Below are 13201 nucleotides of genomic sequence, written 5' to 3'. Positions count from 1 at the left end.
ACATTTAGCTACAGAGCATCCAACTACAGAGCATCTAGCTACAGGGCATCTAGCTACAGGGCATCTAGCTATAGCTACAGAGCATCTAGCTGCAGAGCATTTAGCTACAGAGCATCTAGCTACATGGGCATTTAGCTATAGCTATAGAGCATCTAGCTGCAGAGCATCTATCTACAGGGCATCTAGCTACATGGGATCGAGCTACAGAGCCTCTCGCTACAGGGCATCAAGCTTAAGGGCATCTAGCTAGAGGGCATCTAGCCACAGAGCATCTAGCTACAGATAATCTACTGTACTTACAGAGTATCTAGGCCAGGGCTGATCTCCAGGTATAGAGGGTGTAGTAATGAGACTTTGTCTCTACTCTCTCTTTACTTTCTATTTATACTCTCTCCCTACTCTGTCTCTACTCTCTTTCGACTCTCTCACTCTACTCCCTGTCTCTACTCTGTCTCTACTCTCTTTCTACTCTCTCTCTAATCTCTGTCTCTATTCTCTCTCTATTCTCTCTCTCTCTAGCAACAGAACATTTAGCTACAGAACATTTAGCTACAGAGCATCCAACTACAGAGCATCTAGCTACAGGGCATCTAGCTACAGGGCATCTAGCTATAGCTACAGAGCATCTAGCTGCAGAGCATTTAGCTACAGAGCATCTAGCTACATGGGCATTTAGCTATAGCTATAGAGCATCTAGCTGCAGAGCATCTATCTACAGGGCATCTAGCTACATGGGATCGAGCTACAGAGCCTCTCGCTACAGGGCATCAAGCTTAAGGGCATCTAGCTAGAGGGCATCTAGACACAGAGCGTCTAGCTACAGAGAATCTACTGTACTTACAGAGTATCTAGGCCAGGGCTGATCTCCAGGTATAGAGGGTGTAGTAATGAGACTTTGTCTCTACTCTCTCTTTACTTTCTATTTCTACTCTCTCCCTACTCTGTCTCTACTCTCTTTCGACTCTCTCACTCTACTCCCTGTCTCTACTCTGTCTCTACTCTCTTTCTACTCTCTCTCTAATCTCTGTCTCTATTCTCTCTCTATTCTCTCTCTACTCTCTGTTTCTACTCTCTCTCTACTCTCTGTTTTTACTCTGTTTCTACTCTCTGTTTCTACTCTCTCTCTCTACTCTCTGTCTCTACTCTCTGTCTCTACTCTCTGTTTCTACTCTCTCTCTCTACTCTCTGTCTCTACTCTCTGTTTCTACTCTCTCTCTACTCTCTCTCTACTCTCTGTTTCTACTCTCTCTCTCTCCTCTCTGTTTCTACTCTCTCTACACTTTCTCTCTACTCTCTCTCTCCACTCTCTGTCTCTACTCTCTGTCTCTTCTCTTTCTACTCTCTGTCTCTACTCTCTGTTTCTACTCTCTCTACTCTGTTTCTACTTTCTCTCGACTCTGTTTCTACTCTCTCTCTCTACTCTCTCCCTCTACTCTGTCTCTCTACTATCTGTTTCTACTCTCTGTTTCTACTCTCTGTCTCTACTCTGTCTCTCTCTCTGTATTCTCGGTTTCTACGCTCTCTCTCTCTACTCTCTGTTTCTACTCTCTCTCTACTCTCTGTTTCTATTCTCTCTCTACTCTGTTTCTACTCTCTGTTTCTACTCTCTCTCTACTCTGCTTTTACTCTCTCCCTACTCTGTCTCTACTCTCTTTCGACTCTCTCACTCTACTCCCTGTCTCTACTCTGTCTCTACTCTCTTTCTACTCTCTCTCTAATCTCTGTCTCTATTCTCTCTCTATTCTCTCTCTACTCTCTGTTTCTACTCTCTCTCTACTCTCTGTTTTTACTCTGTTTCTACTCTCTGTTTCTACTCTCTCTCTCTACTCTCTGTCTCTACTCTCTGTCTCTACTCTCTGTTTCTACTCTCTCTCTCTACTCTCTGTCTCTACTCTCTGTTTCTACTCTCTCTCTACTCTCTCTCTACTCTCTGTTTCTACTCTCTCTCTCTCCTCTCTGTTTCTACTCTCTCTACACTTTCTCTCTACTCTCTCTCTCCACTCTCTGTCTCTACTCTCTGTCTCTTCTCTTTCTACTCTCTGTCTCTACTCTCTGTTTCTACTCTCTCTACTCTGTTTCTACTTTCTCTCGACTCTGTTTCTACTCTCTCTCTCTACTCTCTCCCTCTACTCTGTCTCTCTACTATCTGTTTCTACTCTCTGTTTCTACTCTCTGTCTCTACTCTGTCTCTCTCTCTGTATTCTCGGTTTCTACGCTCTCTCTCTCTACTCTCTGTTTCTACTCTCTCTCTACTCTCTGTTTCTATTCTCTCTCTACTCTGTTTCTACTCTCTGTTTCTACTCTCTCTCTACTCTGCTTTTACTCTCTCCCTACTCTGTCTCTACTCTCTTTCGACTCTCTCACTCTACTCCCTGTCTCTACTCTGTCTCTACTCTCTTTCTACTCTCTCTCTAATCTCTGTCTCTATTCTCTCTCTATTCTCTCTCTACTCTCTGTTTCTACTCTCTCTCTACTCTCTGTTTTTACTCTGTTTCTACTCTCTGTTTCTACTCTCTCTCTCTACTCTCTGTCTCTACTCTCTGTCTCTACTCTCTGTTTCTACTCTCTCTCTCTACTCTCTGTCTCTACTCTCTGTTTCTACTCTCTCTCTCTACTCTCTCTCTACTCTCTGTTTCTACTCTCTCTCTCTCCTCTCTGTTTCTACTCTCTCTACACTTTCTCTCTACTCTCTCTCTCCACTCTCTGTCTCTACTCTCTGTCTCTTCTCTTTCTACTCTCTGTCTCTACTCTCTGTTTCTACTCTCTCTACTCTGTTTCTACTTTCTCTCGACTCTGTTTCTACTCTCTCTCTCTACTCTCTCCCTCTACTCTGTCTCTCTACTATCTGTTTCTACTCTCTGTTTCTACTCTCTGTCTCTACTCTGTCTCTCTCTCTGTATTCTCGGTTTCTACGCTCTCTCTCTCTACTCTCTGTTTCTACTCTCTCTCTACTCTCTGTTTCTATTCTCTCTCTACTCTGTTTCTACTCTCTGTTTCTACTCTCTCTCTACTCTGCTTTTACTCTCTCCCTACTCTGTCTCTACTCTCTTTCGACTCTCTCACTCTACTCCCTGTCTCTACTCTGTCTCTACTCTCTTTCTACTCTCTCTCTAATCTCTGTCTCTATTCTCTCTCTATTCTCTCTCTACTCTCTGTTTCTACTCTCTCTCTACTCTCTGTTTTTACTCTGTTTCTACTCTCTGTTTCTACTCTCTCTCTCTACTCTCTGTCTCTACTCTCTGTCTCTACTCTCTGTTTCTACTCTCTCTCTCTACTCTCTGTCTCTACTCTCTGTTTCTACTCTCTCTCTACTCTCTCTCTACTCTCTGTTTCTACTCTCTCTCTCTCCTCTCTGTTTCTACTCTCTCTACACTTTCTCTCTACTCTCTCTCTCCACTCTCTGTCTCTACTCTCTGTCTCTTCTCTTTCTACTCTCTGTCTCTACTCTCTGTTTCTACTCTCTCTACTCTGTTTCTACTTTCTCTCGACTCTGTTTCTACTCTCTCTCTCTACTCTCTCCCTCTACTCTGTCTCTCTACTATCTGTTTCTACTCTCTGTTTCTACTCTCTGTCTCTACTCTGTCTCTCTCTCTGTATTCTCGGTTTCTACGCTCTCTCTCTCTACTCTCTGTTTCTACTCTCTCTCTACTCTCTGTTTCTACTTTCTCTCTACTCTGTTTCTACTCTCTGTTTCTACTCTCTCTCTACTCTGCTTTTACTCTCTCTCTCTACTCTCTGTTTCTACTCTCTGTTTCTACTGTCTCTCTACTCTTTCTCTACTCTCTGTCTCTACTCTCTGTTTCTACTATCTGTCTCTACTCTCTGTTTCTACTCTCTCTACTCTGTCTTTACTCTAACTCTACTCTCTCTCTCTACTCTGTCTATACTCTCTCTCTACTCTCTCTCTACTCTCTGTCTCACTCTCTCTCTACTCTCTGTCTTTACTCTCTGTTTCTACTCTCTCTACTCTCTCTCTACTTTGTCTTTACTCTAACTCTACTCTCTCTCTACTCTCTCTCTACTCTCTGTTTCTACTCTCTCTCTACTCTCTGTTTTTACTGTTTCTACTCTCTTTTTCTACTCTCTACTCTCTGTTTCTACTCTCTGTTTCTACTTTCTCTCTACTATCTGTTTCTACTCTCTCTGTATTCTCTGTTTCTACTCTCTCTCTCTCTACTCTTTGTTTCTACTCTCTCTCTACTCTCTGTTTCTACTCTCTGTTTCTACTCTGTTTCTACTCTCTCTACTTTGTTTCTACTCTCTCTCTACTCTCTGTTTCTACTCTCTGTTTCTACTCTGTTTCTACTCTCTCCCTACTCTTTCTCTACTCTCTGTCTCTACTCTCTGTTTCTACTCTCTCTCTACTCTTTGTTTCTACTATCTGTCTCTACTCTCTGTTTCTACTCTCTCTCTACTCTCTCTTTACTCTAACTCTACTCTCTCTCTACTCTCTCTCTACTATCTGTCTCACTCTCTCTCTACTCTCTGTCTTTACGCTCTGTTTCTACTCTCTCTACTCTCTCTCTCTACTTTGTCTTTACTCTAACTCTACTCTATATCTACTCTCTCTCTACTCTGTTTCTACTCTCTCTCTACTCTCTGTTTCTACTCTCTCTCTCTCCTCCCTGTTTCTACTCTCTCTACGCTTTCTCTCTACTCTCTGTCTCTACTCTCTGTCTCTACTCTCTGTCTCTACTCTGTTTCTACTATCTCCCTCTACGCTCTGTCTCTACTCTCTTTCCACTCTGTCTCTACTCTCTGTCTCTTCCCTTTCTACTCTCTGTTTCTACTCTCTCTACTCTGTTTCTACTTTCTCTCGACTCTGTTTCTACTCTCTCTCTCTACTCTCTGTTTCTACTCTCTCTCTCTCCTCCCTGTTTCTACTCTCTCTCTACGCTTTCTCTCTACTCTCTGTCTCTACTCTCTGTCTCTACTCTCTGTCTCTACTCTGTTTCTACTATCTCCCTCTACGCTCTGTCTCTACTCTCTCTCCACTCTGTCTCTACTCTCTGTCTCTTCCCTTTCTACTCTCTGTTTCTACTCTCTCTACTCTGTTTCTACTTTCTCTCGACTCTGTTTCTACTCTCTCTCTCTACTCTCTCCCTCTACTCTGTCTCTCTACTATCTGTTTCTACTCTCTGTTTCTACTCTCTACTCTCTGTTTCTACTCTCTGTCTCTACTGTCTCTCTCTCTGTATTCTCTGTTTCTATGCTCTCTCTCTCTACTCTCTGTTTCTACTCTCTCTCTCTACTCTCTGTTTCTACTCTCTCTCTCCTCCCTGTTTCTACTCTCTCTCTACGCTTTCTCTCTACTCTCTGTCTCTACTCTCTGTCTCTACTCTCTGTCTCTACTCTGTTTCTACTATCTCCCTCTACGCTCTGTCTCTACTCTCTCTCCACTCTGTCTCTACTCTCTGTCTCTTCTCTTTCTACTCTCTGTTTCTACTCTCTCTACTCTGTTTCTACTTTCTCTCGACTCTGTTTCTACTCTCGCTCTCTGTTTCTACTCTCTGTCTCTACTGTCTCTCTCTCTGTATTCTCTGTTTCTATGCTCTCTCTCTCTACTCTCTGTTTCTACTCTCTCTCTACTCTCTCTCTCTCTACTCTCTGTTTCTATTCTCTCTCTACTCTCTGTTTCTACTCTCTGTTTCTACTCTCTCTCTACTCTGCTTTTACTCTCTCTCTCTACTCTGTTTCTACTCTCTGTTTCTACTCTCTCTACTCTCTGTCTCTACTCTCTGTCTCTACTCTCTGTTTCTACTCTCTCTCTACTCTCTCTCTCTACTCTCTGTTTCTATTCTCTCTCTACTCTCTGTCTCTACTCTCTGTCTCTACTCTCTGTTTCTACTCTCTCTCTACTCTCTCTCTCTACTCTCTGTTTCTATTCTCTCTCTACTCTCTGTTTCTACTCTCTGTTTCTACTCTCTCTCTACTCTGCTTTTACTCTCTCTCTCTACTCTCTGTTTCTACTCTCTGTTTCTACTCTCTCTCTCTACTCTCTCCCTCTACTCTGTCTCTATTATCTGTTTCTACTCTCTGTTTCTACTCTCTACTCTGTCTCTCTCTCTGTATTCTCGGTTTCTACGCTCTCTCTCTCTACTCTCTGTTTCTACTCTCTCTCTACTCTCTCTCTCTACTCTCTGTTTCTATTCTCTCTCTACTCTGTTTCTACTCTCTCTCTACTCTCTCTTTACTCTAACTCTACTCTCTCTCTACTCTCTGTCTCTACTCTCTCTCTACTCTCTCTCTACTATCTGTCTCACTCTCTCTCTACTCTCTGTCTTTACGCTCTGTTTCTACTCTCTCTACTCTCTCTCTCTACTTTGTCTTTACTCTAACTCTACTCTATATCTACTCTCTCTCTACTCTGTTTCTACTCTCTCTCTACTCTCTGTTTCTACTCTCTCTCTCTCCTCCCTGTTTCTACTCTCTCTACGCTTTCTCTCTACTCTCTGTCTCTACTCTCTGTCTCTACTCTCTGTCTCTACTCTGTTTCTACTATCTCCCTCTACGCTCTGTCTCTACTCTCTTTCCACTCTGTCTCTACTCTCTGTCTCTTCCCTTTCTACTCTCTCTCTACTCTCTCTTTACTCTAACTCTACTCTCTCTCTACTCTCTGTCTCTCTCTCTACTCTCTCTCTACTATCTGTCTCACTCTCTCTCTACTCTCTGTCTTTACGCTCTGTTTCTACTCTCTCTACTCTCTCTCTCTACTTTGTCTTTACTCTAACTCTACTCTATATCTACTCTCTCTCTACTCTGTTTCTACTCTCTCTCTACTCTCTGTTTCTACTCTCTCTCTCTCCTCCCTGTTTCTACTCTCTCTACGCTTTCTCTCTACTCTCTGTCTCTACTCTCTGTCTCTACTCTCTGTCTCTACTCTGTTTCTACTATCTCCCTCTACGCTCTGTCTCTACTCTCTTTCCACTCTGTCTCTACTCTCTGTCTCTTCCCTTTCTACTCTCTGTTTCTACTCTCTCTACTCTGTTTCTACTTTCTCTCGACTCTGTTTCTACTCTCTCTCTCTACTCTCTGTTTCTACTCTCTCTCTCTCCTCCCTGTTTCTACTCTCTCTCTACGCTTTCTCTCTACTCTCTGTCTCTACTCTCTGTCTCTACTCTCTGTCTCTACTCTGTTTCTACTATCTCCCTCTACGCTCTGTCTCTACTCTCTCTCCACTCTGTCTCTACTCTCTGTCTCTTCCCTTTCTACTCTCTGTTTCTACTCTCTCTACTCTGTTTCTACTTTCTCTCGACTCTGTTTCTACTCTCTCTCTCTACTCTCTCCCTCTACTCTGTCTCTCTACTATCTGTTTCTACTCTCTGTTTCTACTCTCTACTCTCTGTTTCTACTCTCTGTCTCTACTGTCTCTCTCTCTGTATTCTCTGTTTCTATGCTCTCTCTCTCTACTCTCTGTTTCTACTCTCTCTCTCTACTCTCTGTTTCTACTCTCTCTCTCCTCCCTGTTTCTACTCTCTCTCTACGCTTTCTCTCTACTCTCTGTCTCTACTCTCTGTCTCTACTCTCTGTCTCTACTCTGTTTCTACTATCTCCCTCTACGCTCTGTCTCTACTCTCTCTCCACTCTGTCTCTACTCTCTGTCTCTTCTCTTTCTACTCTCTGTTTCTACTCTCTCTACTCTGTTTCTACTTTCTCTAGACTCTGTTTCTACTCTCGCTCTCTGTTTCTACTCTCTGTCTCTACTGTCTCTCTCTCTGTATTCTCTGTTTCTATGCTCTCTCTCTCTACTCTCTGTTTCTACTCTCTCTCTACTCTCTCTCTCTCTACTCTCTGTTTCTATTCTCTCTCTACTCTCTGTTTCTACTCTCTGTTTCTACTCTCTCTCTACTCTGCTTTTACTCTCTCTCTCTACTCTGTTTCTACTCTCTGTTTCTACTCTCTCTACTCTCTGTCTCTACTCTCTGTCTCTACTCTCTGTTTCTACTCTCTCTCTACTCTCTCTCTCTACTCTCTGTTTCTATTCTCTCTCTACTCTCTGTTTCTACTCTCTGTTTCTACTCTCTCTCTACTCTGCTTTTACTCTCTCTCTCTACTCTCTGTTTCTACTCTCTGTTTCTACTCTCTCTCTCTACTCTCTCCCTCTACTCTGTCTCTATTATCTGTTTCTACTCTCTGTTTCTACTCTCTACTCTGTCTCTCTCTCTGTATTCTCGGTTTCTACGCTCTCTCTCTCTACTCTCTGTTTCTACTCTCTCTCTACTCTCTCTCTCTACTCTCTGTTTCTATTCTCTCTCTACTCTCTGTTTCTACTCTCTCTCTACTCTGCTTTTACTCTCTCTCTACTCTCTGTTTCAACTCTCTGTTTCTACTCTCTCCCTACTCTTTCTCTACTCTCTGTCTCTACTCTCTGTTTCTACTCTCTCTCTCTACTCTCTGTTTCTACTATCTGTCTCTACTCTCTGTTTCTACTCTCTCTCTACTCTGTCTTTACTCTAACTCTACTCTCTGTCTCTACTCTCTCTCTACTCTCTCTCTACTCTCTGTCTCACTCTCTCTCTACTCTCTGTCTTTACTCTCTGTTTCTACTCTCTCTACTCTCTCTCTACACTTTGTCTTTACTCTATCTCTACTCTCTCTCTACTCTGTGTTTCTACTCTCTCTCTACTCTCTGTTTCTACTCTCTCTCTACTCTCTGTTTCTACTCTGTTTCTACTCTCTTTTTCTACTCTCTACTCTCTGTTTCTACTCTCTGTTTCTACTTTCTCTCTACTATCTGTTTCTACTCTCTCTGTCTTCTCTGTTTCTACTCTCTCTCTCTACTCTTTGTTTCTACTCTCTCTCTACTCTCTGTTTCTACTCTCTGTTTCTACTCTGTTTCTACTCTCTCTACTCTGTTTCTACTCTCTCTCTACTCTCTGTTTCTACTCTTTGTTTCTTTCCTGTTTTAGACTGAGCAGCGTCTCCCAGCGTTCAGACTATCCCAGGGTTCAGTGATGCCGGACTGCTTGTATCGTGTGGAATGTGAATCCCGTGGAGAGAGAGGCAGGGGGAGGGAGAGAGGCTCCATAGGAGGGCAGAGAGAGATCTGGGAATGATGTAGGCTGGAAAATAGAAGAGAAGAGAAGAGGGGACTACAGTTAAGGAAACACTGCTATGTGAATAGGAAATGCTACTATATTAAACACAGTTCATGAAGCAGTGCAAGGAGACAGAGTGGTGTTTTGCCCTGTTATCACTCTGTAGGATTATCATGTCATAAAGCATAGAGACTTTACAGAGACAAGTAGGCATGGGTTAATTAAGGCTGGGTTTGTTAGGGGTAGAGGGACACCCCCATCTAGGAACAGTGTCTGGAGAGAGGGAAGAGGCAAGAGGCAAGAAAGGAGGAGGAAAAAGCCCATTCTGCATTGCTGTTACTGTCCAAAACAAACGCTAAAACTTTGCATCTGTCTCCGATTTCGCTGTTCTGGGCGGGATCTGTGTTGGTAGCGTGGAGGCATGGGAGGAAACGTTATCTCCAAAACGGTTCTTGTCAGGTCGCTAGTGTGGTGGACGAACACACAACATAAAGCTTTTTTAATGACTTTCCAAAACATAAATGATGGATGTTCAGCCTGTTTCTTTTGCAGTAAATATACATGTCCTGCATAGCAGTATTGCCCATTTTGTTTGATCCAGTTTGTGTAATTGATGTACAATATTTGTTATTCAAAAAAAGCTCCACTGTAATTCTAATGTTTCATCTTTTATTTATGGTTGTATATATTGAATTATTCTAAAGTATATTTGCCATTAGACTTATTCCTCTGTTGGGAAATGTACTGTAGCAGAGTAGGCTGTTAAGTGAAACAACATGTGATAGAGTTTCTCCTTAAGGAGCGAGAGGTTGGGGCTTATGAGACGTAGGAGACCAAGAAAAACACATGCTCCTTGACTCTGACTGAGGCTATAAAAATGAAAGGCTCATGCCATAGAATACTTCAGGGTTCTCCCAATATATAAAACATGGACCGTTATATCACAGTTTGAGCCTTTGCTTCTTTTTTAGAAGCCTATCAACTATTATCTATTCCACATTGAACAGTAAAACTACTGAACACTAAAATAGTTCCCTTCTCTGAGATTGTAAACTTTATTTGACCAAAGCTGAAAGCCCACATCCACTTGTTATCATCACCCTCGGACTGGGAGGGAAATGTCCTCGTAGTGGAAACATTGAAAATGTGTCAGTCTGTCCTGTTGACATGGCGATAGGGAATGGGTGACATTAGCTTTGCTCTCTCTTCCTCCTCCTCTCGCTCTCTCTCCCTTTTTCTCTCTCTCCCTCTCTCTTCCACTCCCGGTCCCTCTCTCTCCCTCTCCCTCTCTCTATCTTCAATGCTTTTCTTTTCTTTTCTTGTTGATTCTGAATCATAAACCTGATCACCTTATATTTGCCATTCTTCCTATATAAAAACACAATATCCCAATCTCTTTCCTCCTCCTCCGTGTGTTGTGAAGGGAAAGGTGGAGGATTTAAAAGCTTTCTAACGAGGCAGCCTTGACACCTCAGCGCTGTCAGATCTTAATGTTGACAAACGGCCATCTATCTCACCGCCCGCTTTGATTAGGGAACATCTCTGAGTGGAGTGGCTATCACTCATGACAAGATGGCTTTTCATGTCAGCACATTTTCTCTCCCTGTCCTGCTTCTTTTTTTCTGATTATTTATAACCCTATATTTTACCCCTTGATAACTAAATTGCATTGTGGACAAAGCAGTTTGCTCGGTCCCCTCCTCTCACTCTTTTTTTTCTCTCCTTTTCTCTCTCTCTTTCTCTTGCTCTCTCTGTTGCTTGCTCGCTCTCATTCTCTCTTATTGATGTTGGTGGCATGCCTGTAGAAATCAGCATGGTTTATTTAGTCTAGTTCCCACTCGGGTCCTCTGCTCCATCGTGCCAATCAGAGAGTCAGCTTCTCTGCTCAGCTTCCCCTCGTTGACCCTATGAAGGATAATGACGCTTTACTGAATTACAGTTTTAAGTTTCACTCTCTTCTCTTTGATGCTAGACAAGTGGCTGGCTGCTGGCTGGCTGGCTGACTGCTTGCTGGCTGCTAGATAGCTCTGGCCTTTCTTTAACGCTACACAGAATTCACTTCCGAAACACTCCAACTTCTTCCATGCGTCTGATGAAAGCTCTCCAGACACGAGACAGAGCAGGAAGCTGCTTTTTTCACAGTAATCGTGCTGACAACAGTTGAAGGAGATCTCTTCAAGACAAGGTGCTTGTTCCTTCTAGGAGCGCCAGGCATACTGAGAGCCTCGCTGAGAGAAAACATGGCAGACGAGTGTCATACACCTCCCATTTTTCCAGACGCGTTCTGCAGCTTTTCTTACACACACAGAGAGTTCCTGTTTCTCACAGATACTGTATGACCTTAAAGAAGACAAATCCTCATAGGCATCTCTGTGAGGTCATGTGTAACAGACGTGTGCTGGGGATGGGGATGGGTTTAGCTGGCATGCTGGGGTTGGGCTGAGCTTGGGGTGGGGTTGAGCTGGAGCTAGGGTTGGGCTGGGGTTGGGTTGGGGCTGGGGTTAGGCTGGGGTTGGGGCTAGGGTTGGGGTTGGAGTGGGCGGGGTTGGGTTGGGTTGGGTTGGGTAGGTCTGCGTTGGGTTGGGTTGGGGTAGGGGTAGGGCTAGGGTTGGGGTTGAGTTTGGGCTGGGGTTGGGGTTGGGCTGGGGCTAGGCCTGCCACGCAGGCTCCTCGCGGAGTGCAATGTAAGGCAGGTGGTTAGAGCATTGGACTAGTAACCGGAAGGTTGCAAAAACGAATCCCGAGCTGACAAGGTAAAAATCTGTCATTCTGCCTCTGAACAAGGCAGTTAACCCACCGTTCCTAGGCCGTCATTGAAAATAAGAATGTGTTCTTAACTGACTTGCCTAGTTAAATAAAGGTGTAAAAAAAATTGGTTTTTTTAAATACCGATTTCCAATTGTTATGAAAATATCGGCCATAATTAATCTTCCATTCCGATTAATCGGTCGACCTCTAGTCTGTACGTACTGTATAGTCTGTACGTACTGTATGGTGTGGATGTACTGTATAGTCTGTATGTACTGTATGGTGTGGATGTACTGTATAGTGTGGATGTACTGTATGGTGTGGATGTACTGTATAGTCTGGATGTACTGTATGGTGTGGATGTACTGTATAGTGTGGATGTACTGTATGGTGTGGATGTACTGTATAATGTGGATGTGCTGTATAGTGTGGATGTGCTGTATGGTGTGGATGTACTGTATAGTCTGTATGTACTGTATGGTGTGGATGTACTGTATGGTGTGGATGTACTGTATAGTTGGATGTGCTGTATGGTCTGTATGTACTGTATAGTCTGTATGTACTGTATGGTGTGGATGTACTGTATAGTCTGTATGTACTGTATGGTGTGGATGTACTGTATGGTGTGGATGTACTGTATAGTGTGGATGTGCTGTATGGTGTGGATGTACTGTATAGTGTGGATGTGCTGTATGGTGTGGATGTACTGTATAGTCTGTATGTACTGTATGGTGTGGATGTACTGTATGGTGTGGATGTACTGTATAGTGTGGATGTACTGTATGGTGTGGATGTACTGTATAGTCTGTATGTACTGTATGGTGTGGATGTACTGTATAGTCTGTATGTACTGTATGGTGTGGATGTACTGTATAGTCTGTATGTACTGTATGGTGTGGATGTACTGTATAGTCTGGATGTACTGTGTAGTCTGGATGTACTGTGTAGTCTGTATGTACTGTATAGTCTGTATGTACTGGATAGTCTGTATGTACTGTATGGTGTGGATGTACTGTATAGTCTGTATGTACTGTATGGTGTGGGTGAACTTTAAGGTGGGACACAGCCTGTAGAGGGATGGTCCTGTTCCACTAGACTGTACCTGTATGGCCGTATGATGAGATGTGATGGTGTTACCAGTCTCTTAATTGATCTGTTTGTTCAGTGTGGTTCTGTCTGAGCTCTGAAAGCAGCAGCAGCCGATAGATACAGTTCCAAAAGACTCTGAGCAGGAGATATATTCTCAGCACTCTGTTGCCGCTTTCTATAGAGAAAACAGTGTTTCATAGTTTATCTTGTCTGACAACAAACGCTGAAAAAGCCTATCAGTTTAGATGCTGGAAATGTATTAAATGTGTTCATATGTTCACTGTGGGTTCTGATGTCAATAGTTATGAAATACTACAGTACACTTC

General features: G+C 43.2%; 1 protein-coding gene across 3 annotated transcripts in view; it reads left to right on the top strand.

Moving 5' to 3' along the window:
* Window positions 1-13201, top strand: part of LOC110507646 (neurobeachin) — a 340890-nt gene that overhangs the window by 169311 nt on the left and 158378 nt on the right. The window lies entirely within an intron of this gene.

This window comes from Oncorhynchus mykiss, chromosome 27, assembly GCF_057628025.1.
Source record: "Oncorhynchus mykiss isolate SJ-2025 chromosome 27, ASM5762802v1, whole genome shotgun sequence".
NCBI classification, from domain to species: Eukaryota; Metazoa; Chordata; class Actinopteri; order Salmoniformes; family Salmonidae; genus Oncorhynchus; species Oncorhynchus mykiss.
The sequence above is the reverse complement of the archived record's forward strand: the minus strand, read 5'-3'. Positions and strand labels throughout refer to the sequence as shown.